A 13,485-nucleotide genomic window follows, 5' to 3' on the forward strand; every position below is an offset into this window, starting at 1 on the left:
AACTCTAGAAACACAGCATACCCTTTCCTTTTGCAAAGAAAATTTACATTTGTAAAGGAAATTTCTTTCTTTTTTTGGGCTGGAGGTGGTAGGGTGATGGGTTTTGCTAAGCTGGTCTTCTGGTCTTGAACTCCTGGGCTCAAATGATCGTCCCACCTTAGCCTCCCAATTAGCTGGGACTATAGGCAGGTACGACTGTGTTTGGCAGAGATTTCTTTGTGAAGGTGTCCTCTTCTATACCAGGAAGAGGAGAATGACTCCAAAGACACAGACACAGACACACACACACACACACAGACATACAACATACACACAAACACAACTCTTACCATCTGACCATCTGAGATGACTTTTCATAAGAAATCTTTTTTTTTTTTTTTTTTTTTTTTGAGACAGAGTCTCACTGTCACCCAGGCTGTGGTGCAGTGGTGCAATCTTGGCTCACAGCAACCTCTGCCTCCCCATTTCAAGCAATTCTCCCGCCTCAGCCTCCTGAGTAGCTGGGACTACAGTTGTGTGCTACCGTACCTGGCTAATTTTTGTGTTTTTAGTAGAGAAGGGGTTTCACCATGTTGGCCACGCTGGTCTCGAAGTCCTGACCTCAAGTGATCAGCTTGCCTCAGCCTCCCAAAGTGCTGGGATTACAGGCCTGAGTCACTACACCTAGCGTCTTCATAACAAATCTTACAAATCAACCCTTATGTACCACACATTTCCTAGTCATCTTCCCAAATCCTACTGCCCCCTGCACCTGGAAGTCCAAAACCACCTCCTCCAGGACTTATTACATGATGTATAAACCCTGGGGAATATTTGCATCTTTGTGCTTTCATTCCTTTTCTGTGAGGTTCCCACATGCATATGTAATATATCATTTTCTCCTGTTAATCTGTCTTTTGTCAGTCTAATTTGTAGGCCTCCATGTACAGAACCTAAGAGAGTGCAGGGCAAAGTTTCTTCTCCTGCGCTACTCACATCACATGAACCTCGCAAGCTTAGTGGAAGACTGAATTTTGTTTGATTGTTTTTAAACTACTAGGGCTCATAAAACAATACCCCAAAATGAGGGTGTCAGAAGCAGCCTAAGAAGCAAAAGTTTTTCTCTGACCTTTTCCTGTCCTCCTTTCTCTCAATCCCATTCTCCCTCAAGGCTAGCCATAGAAACTAGAATCTGTCTTCCCCAAGGCAGGTCATAGAAACCAGAACCCCTTTTCTCCAAAGCCAGCCATAGAACCTCAAAACATTACTCAGACTTTTCCTCTCCCTTTCTTTGTAAAAGCTGTCCATAAAGAAATCACCTGACCTACCTTGTTTGACTGTAGGTCAACAAGGGTCCTGCTCCAAACCCAGAAGGAAGGAATGCATGCTCAGAGAGGCCAGGAAGAATCTAGGCAGACAGGCCTTGCTGGGTTTCCCTACTCAGTCTATTAGCATTTGATGAGACCCTTTTTCTCCAATTGTATTTTTACACGGCTCTCTGTGCTTTGTTGAACCCAAACATAAAATGGACATTTTCCCCTGTACCTTTGAGTCTTCATTCTGAAGGCTCTCGTGTATATACGTTAAATAAATTTGTTTGGGCCGGGCACGGTGGCTCAAGCCTGTAATCCCAGCACTTTGGGAGGATGAGATGGGCAGATCACGAGGTCAGGAGATCCAGACCATCCTGGCTAACGCGGTGAAACCCCGTCTCTACTAAAAAATACGAAAAACTAGCCAGGCGTGGCCGCGGGCGCCTGTAGTCCCAGCTACTCGGGAGGCTGAGGCAGGAGAATGGCGTGAACCCAGGAGGCGGAGCTTGCAGTGAGCCTAGATCGCGCCACTGCACTCCAGCCTGGGCGACAGAGCGAGACTCCGTCTCAAAAAAAAAAAAAAAAAAAATTAAATAAATAAATAAATTTGTTTGTCTTTTCTTCAGTTAATCTACCTTATGCTAGTTGATTTTTCAGCAAACCTTCAGAGGGACAAGGGGAAAGCTCTCCCTTGGCTCCTGTGTTAGTCTGTTTTGTGTTGCTACAAGGGAAACCCGAGATTGCAAAATTTGTAAAGAAAAGAGGTTTATTTGGCTCACAGTTCTGCAGGCTGTACAAGCATGGCACCAGGGATGTTCAAGGATTTGGAGTTAAATTTCCCAGTGCCCAACAAGTTCTCATCCTGTGCACTGCATGTGTCCCTTGCTAAATGACAGGAAGTTTCACAAACTATGGTCAGAGCTTGTTTGTCTGATCCTTCCCAAGTTGGTGTTACAATACAGCCCTCCACCCTCACCCCATGCCGCAACACTCTTTTCTTCATGTCATGCCCTGACTCCGCTGGTTCTCAAATTCCCTGCAGATAAAGTCTTAACTCTTCAGTGTACCTTTTTTTTTTTTTTTTTGAGACGGAGTTTAGTTCTTGTTGCCCAGGCTGGAGTGCAATGGTGCAATCTCGGCTCACCGCAAACTCTGCCTCCCAGGCTCAAGTGATTCTCCTACCTCAGCCTCCCAAGTAGCTGGGATTACAGGCATGTGCCACCACACCCGACTAATTTTGTATTTTTAGTAGAGATGGGGTTTCTCCATGTTGGTCAGGCTGATCTCAAACTCCTGACCTCAGGTGATCCACCCACCTCGGCCTCCTACAGTGCTAAGATTACAGGTGTGAGCCACCGCGCCTGGCCTCAGTGTACTTTTTTTTCTTTTTTTTTAGCACATTGGCCTTCACATATCTGGTCAATTTTTCTCCATTTTATTTTATTTTTTAATTTTTTTCCCAAGACAGAGCCTCGGTCTGTTGCCCAGACTGGAGTGCAGTAGTTCGATCTTCACTCTCTGCAACCTCCACCTCCTGGGTTTAAGCAATTCTCCTTCCTCAGCCCCCCAAGTAGCTGGGATTGCAGGCATGCGCCACCATACCCAGCTAATTTTTGTAGTTTTAGTAGAGACAGGGTTTCACCATGTTGGCCAGGCTGCTCTCGATTTCCTGACCTTGTGATCCACCCTCCTCGGCCTCCCAAAGTGTTGAGATTGCAGGCATGAGCCTGGCACCTGGCCTATTTTATTTTTTTATTTTACTTATTTATTTTATTTGTATTTTTATTTTTATTTTGAGACAGAGTCTCACTCTATTGCCCAGGCTGGAGTGCAGTGGCACAATCTCAGCTCACTGCAACCTTCCCCTCCCGGGTTCAAGCGATTCTCCTGCCTCAGCCTTCCTAGTAGCTGGGGTTTACAGGTGTGCACCACCACGCCTGGCTGATTTTTGTATTTTTTGTAGAGATGGGGGTTTCACCATGTGGCCCAGGCTGGTCTCGAATTCCTGACCTCAGGTGATCCACCCACCTCAGCCTCCCAAAGTGCTGGGATTACAGGCATGTGCCAACCACGCCTAGCCTATTTAAGTGTTTGATTCAGCAGACAAATAGATTGTGCTTAAGTTTTTGCCAGTGACCTGTCTTCTCCCTGAACTTTCTATTCTCTTCCTCTCACCTATCTTTCTCCTTTAAGAATCAAACTAAATCCCACCTCCTTTGAAGGCTTCCTGACCAAATCCTTTATTTATTTTGTTTTGAGACAGAGTCTCACTCTGTCACCCAGGCTGGAGTGCAGTGGTGCAATCTCAGTTTACTGCAACCTCCGCCTCCCGGGTTCAAGTGACTCTCCTTCCATAGCCTCCTGAGTATCTGGGATTACAGGCACAAGCCACCATACCCAGCTAATTCCCAGCTAATTTTTTTGTATTTTTAGTAGAGATGAGGTTTCACCACGTTAGCCAAGCTGACCTAGAACTCCTGACCTCAAGTGACCTGCCCACTTTGGCCTCTCAAAGTGCTGGGATTACAGGCTTGAGCCACCTTGCCCGGCCCTTGACCAAATCTTATCACATTCTTCTGACCTTTGTCTTACATTTTGACACATTCTTCACAGGTTTATTGATTGGCTAATCACAGTCTGTTATCATTACATAATTGTTCTATGTGGAATATCTCTTTCATTAACTAGTTTATAAGGTTTTGAAGGGCAGAAACCTATCTAACTCTTCTTTTATGTCTTACCCAGTTTCCATGGTGCTATGCATATAATAAGATCTCAGTACTCAAGGTAGTGAAAAAGCGGATGTAGCTATAGCTATGGCATGGATATAGCACAGCAGAGAACAAGGGAGAACAATTGCTGAACTATCTCCATCAGCAATTCTCCTTTGATATGGACAATTTATGCAGCCCAGCTTAGGCTACCACTAAGACCTCCATAGAAATTCTGACGGCACTGTTAGGTCTCTTATTTGTATTTATTAAGAAGGCTCAGGCCGGGCGCGGTGGCTCAAGCCTGTAATCCCAGCACTTTGGGAGGCCGAGATGGGCGGATCACGAGGTCAGGAGATCGAGACCATCCTGGTGAACACAGTGAAACCCCGTCTCTACTAAGAAATACAAAAACTAGCCGGGCGAGATGGCGGGCGCCTGTAGTCCCAGCTACTCGGGAGGCTGAGGCGGGAGAATGGCGTGAACCCGGGAGGCGGAGCCTGCAGTGAGCTGAGATCCGGCCACTGCACTCCAGCCTGGGCTACAGAGCGAGACTCCGTCTCAAAAAAAAAAAAAAAAAAAAAAGAAGGCTCAATTTCTCCCTGGAATGCCTTTCTTGAACAAAAAAGCATTTCTATTTTCCTAAAGCTGTCATCATGAGACACAGATTTCAAAGTCAGATATGGTCACCAGATCTCTGCCTTGTGTTTGTGATAAATGGTCCCTATTTAGCCATATTTTATTTATTTCTGTTCCCCTCTCTATCTCTTGACGCGCTGAGGTTAGTTAAATCTCAAGCAAAAATGTCAGAAATGTCTGTTTATTCTTCCCAGTTTACAAAATGCACATGGCTGCAGAGATGACATGACTTGACAAATAGTGGTGACTCTTCACTTTGAGGACAGCATTAATCTCCCAGCCTCGGCTCTGCTTCTGGAAGCCCCTATAAGACATAATGTCACTGTGGATGGCTCATAATCATGGTGAATGCCTCATGGCAAAAAAAGTTCAGGTTCTCCCTACCTGTATTCAAACTAAGGGATAGATAGTTAAAAGACCTTAGCAGAAGCATGGGGGTAGGGAACACGAATTAATTGCAAGGACTGATCAAAATCAATGTTGGAAAGTTCAATGTCCCAGCCAATTGAATAAAAATAATATTTTCTCTCATTAAAAACCTCGAATACAATCTCTGTCATACAAAGACACTCTCTAATAACACATTTCAAATCAATTCACTGCAAATCATTTGTGACTGGAAACCCTTGTGGTTTCCTCTGAAGCCACCTGACACTCCTCTCACCCTGGGTTAGTTGAGCCTGAAGGCTGTGTAGTGCAGTAGTGATCAGGAGAGTGAACGTGGGAGCTCAGGCTGCCTTGCCACTTGCCGTTGTAAAGTCTATACCACGCTTCCAGGGGAAGATGAGAAGTGTTAGGAGGATTAAATGAGTTTAGTAGTGCTAGAATAGTGATACGCTGGGCACGGTGGCTCATGCCTGTAATCCCGGCACTTTGGGAGGCTGAGGTGGGCAGATCACGAGGTCAGGAGATCGAGACCATCCTGGCTAACACGGTGAAACCCCCTCTCTACTAAAAATACAAAAAATTAGCCAGGCATGGTGGCGGGCGCTGGTAGTCCCAGCTACTCTGGAGGCTGAGGCAGGAGAATGGCGTGAACCTGGGAGGCGGAGCTTGCAGTGAGCCGAGATCACACCACTGCACTTCAGCCTGGGCAACAGAGCGAAGACTCCGTCTCAAAAAAAAAAAAAAAAAAAGAAAAGAAAAAAAAGTAGTGCCTGATACATAGTAAGAGCTCAATAAATATTCAATGAGTTAATCTTTTTTCCTTATCTGAGGAGTCTTTTCCAGAAAAAATATCTCAGAAGTTAAAAAAAAACAAAAACAAAAACAAAAAAACTAGCCAGGCACAGTGGCATGCATCTATAATCCCAGCACCTTTGGAGGTAGAGGCAGGATCGCTTAAGTCCAGGAGTTCCAGACCAGACTGACCAGTATGGGAAACCCATCTCAAAACACACACACACATACGCACACACATCACTACCAACTGCTCTTCGGGTTTTCCCCCCGATAGGCTTTCTTTCACTGGACATGAATGAACTAGTACTTTAATGAGCAAACTCATTAAACATACTGAGCAAACAGTATGTGTGTTTACTCGGTAAATTTCCCAACTATTTGAGGAACAACCTGCCTAATTAATTTTTAGTTTCAAATGCCCTTTGGGAGTCCTATATCTTTGCCAAAAAGATCCAAATGTCGAAGTTTGGATTTTGTTTTTGTTCTTTCTCATTTGAGGGAAGCTAGAATTCTCCACTGCTTCCATTCACCATATATGCATCATCTTTGTAGCGTGACTGAAATAACTAACAATGAATTTTTAACTGTGACCTATATGTAAGTAATAACAGTAAGTGGAAATTACCAACAAACATCTTAGACCCCAGTGGTTTTGTGTGGTTTTAGAATTTTTTTATTTATGAAGCTATAACTTACAGTTTTAAAACATTGTTACTATATTTGGTTTCTCCGGCTTAAATTGATTTCTGTCTTTTTCTGTTTCGATTACTATGGGAAATCAATTTTTAGATGTAGAGGTGCTTTATTGCTTTCTCCTTTCTTCCATCTTCTCTTAATGCCATCGTAACCTTCCATAGTGCCCAAAACAGGGTCATATTCTATTTTTATACACCCAGGCCTTATTTAAACTATTTTAGACTAGGTGCAGTGGCTCATGTCTGTACTCCCAACACCTTGGGAGGCCACAGTAGGAGGACTGCTTGAGCTCAGGAGCTTGAGACCAGCCTTGGCAACAAAGGGAGACCATGTCTCAATAAATAAATAAATAAATAAATAAATCAGGTGGGCATGGCGGCACACGCCTGTAGTCCCAGCTACTCGGGAGGCTGAGGCAGAAGGATCAATTGAACCCAGGAGGTTGAAGCTGTAGCCAGCTGTGATCCCGCCACTGCACTCTCTAGGTGACAGAGTGAGACCTTGTCTTAAAAAATATGTAATAAAAATTTTAAAAATATGAACCATTCTAGTAGTTATTGCTATTTCAAAACAAAATATTTTCCACAAAATTGTTGGTGAGAGTCTGCTTTATTACCATGACACAAGTTTTCAGAAGCTTTAGGTCTGAGGCCCTGCTCTAATGCCATCATTTATGGATGAAGGTCGTCACAGTATTAAAATGTAGTTGTTTAAAAAATTTCAATTACCATCTGCCTTTCAGTTTATTTTACCATAAAATTAAGAAGATGACCGGTCATGGCCTGTAACCCCAGCATTATGGGAGGCTGAGGTGGGTGTATTGCTAGAGCCCAGGAGTTCGAGACGGAGGCAGAGGTTGCAGTGAGCTGAGATCGCGCCACTGCACTCCAGCCTGGCGACAGAGGGAGACTACATCTCAAACAAAAGCAAAAACAAAAACAAAAATAAACAAACAAACAAATATAACAAGGCCAGGCCCTGTGGCTCACGCCTGTAATCCCAGCACTTTGGGAGGCTGAGGTGGATGGATTATGAGGTCAGGAGTTTGAGACCAGCCTGATCAATATGGTGACACCCCGTCTCTTCTAAAAATACAAAAATTAGCCAGGTGTGATGGTGTATGCCTGTAATCCCTGCTGCTCAGGAGGTGGAGGTAGGAGAATTGCTTGAATCTGGGAGGTAGAGGTTGCAGTGAGCTGAGATTGCGCCACTGCACTCTAGCCCGGGCAACAGAGCGAGACTCAGTCTCAAAAAAAAAAAATTATAACCAAAGAAAGAAATAGTTCACACATAAAAAAAAAAACATATGAAACTATTTTAAAAATCTGTATTTTCAATACTCAGATAAAATACACATTAACATTTTGCCATATTTGCTTGCCTGCCTGCCTTCCTTCCTTCCCTCCCTCCCTCCCTCCTTTCTTTCTCTTTCTCTTTCCCCTTCCCTTCCCTTCCCTCCTTCCCTCCTTCCCTCCTTCCCTCCTTCCCTCCTTCCCTCCTTCCCTCCTTCCCTCCTTCCCTCCTTCCTTCCTTCCTTCCTTCCTTCCTTCCTTCCTTCCTTCCTTCCTTCTTTCTGTCTCTCTCTCTCTCTCTCTCTCTCTCTTTCTTTCGATGGAGTTTTGCTCTTGTTGCCCAGGATGCTGGAGTATAATGGTGCAACTTCAGCTCACTGCAACCTCTGCCTCCCAGGTTCAAGCAATTCTCCTGCCTCAGCCTCTCAAGTAGCTGGGATTACAGGCGCCACCACCACACCTGGCTAATTTTGAATTTTTAGTAGAGATGATGTTTTGCCATGTTGGTCAGGCTGGTCTCGAACTCCTGACCTCAAGTGATCCACCGCTTTGGCCTCCCAAAGTGCTGGGATTACAGGCAGGCATGAGTCACCATGCCTGGCCTATTTCTCATTTCTTTCTTTTTCTTTTTTCTTTTTCTTTCTTTGCTTTTTTTTTTTTTTTTTTTAAGACTAGTGAAGTGAAGCAGTGGGAGTAGAGTGGGAGTAGAGGAGAAACCCTTTATTTATTTATTTATTTATTTATTTATTTATTTATTTATTTTGAGACGGAGTTTTGCTCTTGTTGCCCAAGCTGGAGAGCAATGGCCCGATCTCGGCTCACTGCAACCTCCACCTCCCAGGTTCAAGCGATTCTCCTGTCTCAGCCTCCGGAGTAGCTGGGATTATAGGCATGCACTACCATGCCCAGCTAATGTTTGTATTTTCAGTAGAGGTGGGGTTTCTCCATGTTGGTCAGGCTCTGAGCTCCTCAGCCTCCCGAGTAGGTGGGACTACAGGCGCATGCTGCCACACCTGGCTAATTTTTTTTTTTTTTTTTTTTTTGTATTTTAATAGAGATGGGTTTCACCATGTTGCCCAGGCTGGTCTCGAACTCCTGACCTCAGATGATATACCTGTCTCGGCCTCCCAAAGTGCTAGGATTACAGGCATGAGCCACTGCGCCTGGCCAAGAAACCCTTTTCTTTTTAAAGAAATAAAATGTTAGCTAGAGCCAGGTGCAGTGGCTCATGCCTGTAATCCTAGCACTCTGGGAAGTGGAGGCCGGTGGATTGCCTGAACTCAGGAGTTCGAGACCAGCCTAGGCAACATGGTGAAACCCCGTCTCTACTAAAATACAAAAAAAAAAAAAAAAAAAATTAGCCAGGTGTGGCAGCATGCGCGTGTAGTCCCAGCTACTCGGGAGGCTGAGGAGCTTGGAGCAGTGGCACACATGACCTGTAGTCCCAGCTATACACCACTCTGAGCCCAGGAGTTCGAGGCCAGCCTGGGCAGCACAGTGAGATCCAATCTCTAAAAATGAAAAGAAAGAAAGAAAGAGAGAGAGAGAGGGAGGGAGGGAGGTAGTGAAGGAAGGAAGGAAGGAAGGAAGAAAGGAAGGAAGGAAGGAAGGAAGGAAGGAAGGAAGGAAGGAAGGAAGGAAGGAAAGAAGGAAGGAAGGAGAGAGAGAGAGAGAGAGAAAACAGAAAGCCTCACAACTAAAGAAGGATTTCTCTCTCTCCCAAATTTGGAGTATAGGCCGGGCACAGCGGCTCACGCCTGTAATCCCAGCACTTGGGAGCCCAAGGCGGGCAGATCACAAGGTCAGGAGTTTGAGACCAGCCTGGCCAACATGGTGAAACCACATCTCTACTAAAAATACAAAAATTAGCTTGGCATGGGGGCGGGCACCTGTAATCCCAGCTACTCAGGAGGCTGAGGCAGGAGAATCGTTTGAAACCGGGAGGCGGATGTTGCAGTGGACTGAGATCATGCTACTGCACTCCAGTCTGGGTGACAGAGCAAGACTCTGTCTCAAAAAAAAAAAAAAAAAAAAAAAAATTGGGGGTGTAGCTCTTCCATTTATCTGTTTGGTTTCTTTTTCTTTTGTTTTGTTGTTTGTTTATCTTTTAAAGGAGGAAGGTAATTATGACTTGGTCAGAGTAAACATTAATGTCAAGGACTTTGAGGGTCTGAGATACAAGGTAACATGATTATGATGATCAAGGATTTTTTCATCAGATACCTGCTTTCCCTTGGCCAGTTCTTATCACAGTAATGAGGAAATGCAGAAGCCTATGACGAAATTCACTTGGACACAGATATCAAACTATGGGCTTTATCTTGCAGTCCTCGTACCAGGTAGTGCCCTTTGCCCAAAATATTTCAGCTCATTCCATTAGGTCCTAGATATGTTGGATGGACAAATCTAGTGATGGAAAAGCCATTTGCTTTTCCTCCACCTTGTCCTATAAACCGGGGTTACCTCCAGGCCCACAGGTAACACATCCTTTCTTTGATTAAGGATGTGCCCAAACATGGAAATACTATCCTTATATGTAATCATATTAGCTAACATCATGACCTTTTATTATGTGCCAGGCACAATGTTTTGCATGTCTTAGTTTACTTAATCCCTTTAAGAATCCTACAAGGTTAGTGCATACTATTACCCTCCCTTTCCAGATGTAGAACTGTGGTTTAACCAGGTTAGATAATGTGCAGTGAGTCATACCATCTGAGCCCACATTTGAACACAGACAGTCTGATTTCTTTTTTTTTTTTTTTTTGAGACGGAGTCTTGCTCTGTCGCTGGGCTGGAGTGCAGTTGCACGATCTTGGCTCACTGTAATGTCCACCTCCTGGGTTCAAGCGATTCTCCTGCCTCAGCCTCCCGAATAGCTGGGACTACAGGCGTGTGCCACCATGCCCAGCTAATTTTTGTATTTTTAGTAGAGACGGGATTTCACCATGTTGGCCAGGATGGTCTTGATTTTCTAACCTCATGATCCTCCCACCTCAGCCTCCCAAAGTGCTGGGACTACGGGTTTTCTTTTTTCTTAGACAGGGTTTCATTCCGTTGCCCAGGCTGGAGTGCAGTGGCCTGATCATGGCTCACTGTAGCCTTGACCTCCCAGGCTCAAGCAATCCTCTCATCTCAGCCTCTTGAGTAGCTGGGACTACAGGCACGCACCACCATGCCCGGCTAATTTTTGTATCTTTTGTGGAGACAGGATTTCATCATGTTGTCCAGGCTGGTCTCCAACTCCTGGGTTCAACCTATCTGCCTGCCTCGGCCTCTCCAAATGCTAGGATTACAGGTGTGAGCCACCTGTGCCGAACCCAGGCTGATTTCTCACCCCGCATACTTAATAACCAAACACATTGCCTTTCAGTTATTATACCATTTATTCTTGTCATTGCCGTGAACAAAATGGAAGCAACCAGGGTGATAGTTGTAGCCAATAGGCACTGACCAAAGAGAAGAGCCGCTGATCGCTGATTGTATCGGTTCAGCTACTACAGAGCCTGTCCTCCAGCTACCAGCCTGATGTAACCAACTCTTATCATCTTTGAGTTTGTCATAGAATTTTGTTTGTTTGTTTGTTTAGACAGAGTCTTGCTCTGTTGCCCAGGCTGGAGTACAGTGGTGCCATCTCAGCTCACTGCAACCTCCACCTCCCTGTTCAAGTGATTCTTTTGCCTCAGCCTCCCGAGTAGCTGGGATCACAGGCACCCACCATACCCAGCTAATTTTTTTTTTTTTTTCAGTAGAGATGGGGCTTCACCACGTTGGCCGGGTTGGTCTTGAACTCCTGACCTCAGGTGATCTGCCTGCCTCAGCCTCCCAAAGTGCTGGGATTACAGGTATAAGCCACCACACCCGGCCTGTCAGAATTTTTCAGAGAAATTTTAGAACATATTTTTTTCCTTTTTAAAGTCAATTTAAATACCTCTGTTATGGGTTTTTTTTTTTTTTTTTTTTTTTTTTTTTTTAATGTGAGAGAATGAACTTTTTAAATTATTTTCAGGGGAACAACTTAGTAATCATTTAAAAACTCTTACTTCTTTTTCTATCTGTCTCTACTGATTCTACCAACGTCCATGCAGGAGAACAGAAGTTGGCAGAAATATTATGAGAGATATGACTATTCCAGCAGGAACAAAACAATGGGACTATAGTATGATAACAGGTCAACTCAACTGGCTTAAATAAGACAATATCTGGGCCGGGCGCGGTGGCTCACACCTATAATCCCAGCACTTTGGGAGGCCGAGGTGGGTATATCACATGAGGTCGGGAGTTCAAGACCAGCCTGACCAACATGGAGAAACCTCATCTCTACTAAAAATACAAAATTAGCCAGGGTGGTGGCGCATGCCTGTAATCCCAGCTACTTGGGAGACTGAGGCAGGAGAATCGCTCGAACCCAGGAGGCGAGGTTGTGGTGAGCCGAGATAGCACCATTGCACTCCAGCCTGGGCAAAAAGAGCGAAACTTCGTCTCAAAAAAAAAAGCAACAAGATAATATCTTATGTCACATAACAAGAAGTCCTAATTAGGGCGGTGTCAAAACAAACCTGGTTAATCAAAGAGCTATGAAGTCTTTGTATCGTTCTGCTTTGCCATGTCTTCATGGTGTCTGTTTTGTCCACAGCATGGCTACAGAATTCCTTGGTACCATATGCAAGCATGCAAGGTCCAGAGGAAGAAAAGATAGCCTTTTTTGTAGGTTTCTTTTAAAAGTGAGAAATATCTTCCCAAAAGGCACCAAGCTGACTTTCCCTCTGGTTCCAGTGGTCAGGTCTGTGAGACCCGTCCATGCCTAAAGCTATCCTTGGCAAAGGGAATGGGACCACCATGACTGACTCTGCACGTCAGGCCTTACGCTGAACTGAGATTGGACTTCTTTTCCTGAGGGGATTCTTGAATTAAAGTCCTTGTTTAGTTAACAAGAAAGAAGTGAGTGATGAATGTTAAGTATGCCATAAGGTCTAATATTTGGGGCAAGAGAGATGAATATTTGCTTGACCCTATTCTACACCAAGGACTTTGCCTGGATTCTTTTACTTAATCCTTACAGTAAACCAAAGAAAATAATATGAGGACACTGTCATCCCCATTTTGCTGCTGATGAACCTGAGGCATAGAGAAGTTAATTAAATTGTTAAAGGTCACATAAGAGTCAGTGATAGAGTTATCATTCAAATTTGGGTCTGCTCGACCTCCAAGGACATGCTTTTTCCATATCTCACAGGTATCAAGGTAATACTTATTTGTCAGTATGTGTGTGAACCTTTTGTAAATCCTTGGATGAAGCATCTTAGTTCCCAGCACATTGTAAGAGTATTACCTATGATTATAATTACACACATATAAATCTTATTACGCATGTAGTTTCGTGACGTGCTTTAAAAAATATTTGCCAACCTCGGCCGGGCGCGGTGGCTCAAGCCTGTAATCCCAGCACTTTGGGAGGCCGAGACGGGTGGATCACGAGGTCAGAAGATCGAGACCATCCTGGCTAACATGGTGAAACCCCGTCTCTACTAAGAAATACAAAAAACTAGCCGGGCGAGGTGGCGGGCGCCTGTAGTCCCAGCTACTCGGGAGGCTGAGGCCGGAGAATGGCGTGAACCTGGGAGGCGGAGCTTGCAGTGAGCTGAGATCCGGCCACTGCATTCCAGCCTGGGT

The sequence above is a fragment of the Theropithecus gelada genome, chromosome 11 (assembly GCF_003255815.1).
Source record: "Theropithecus gelada isolate Dixy chromosome 11, Tgel_1.0, whole genome shotgun sequence".
Lineage (NCBI taxonomy): Eukaryota > Metazoa > Chordata > Mammalia > Primates > Cercopithecidae > Theropithecus > Theropithecus gelada.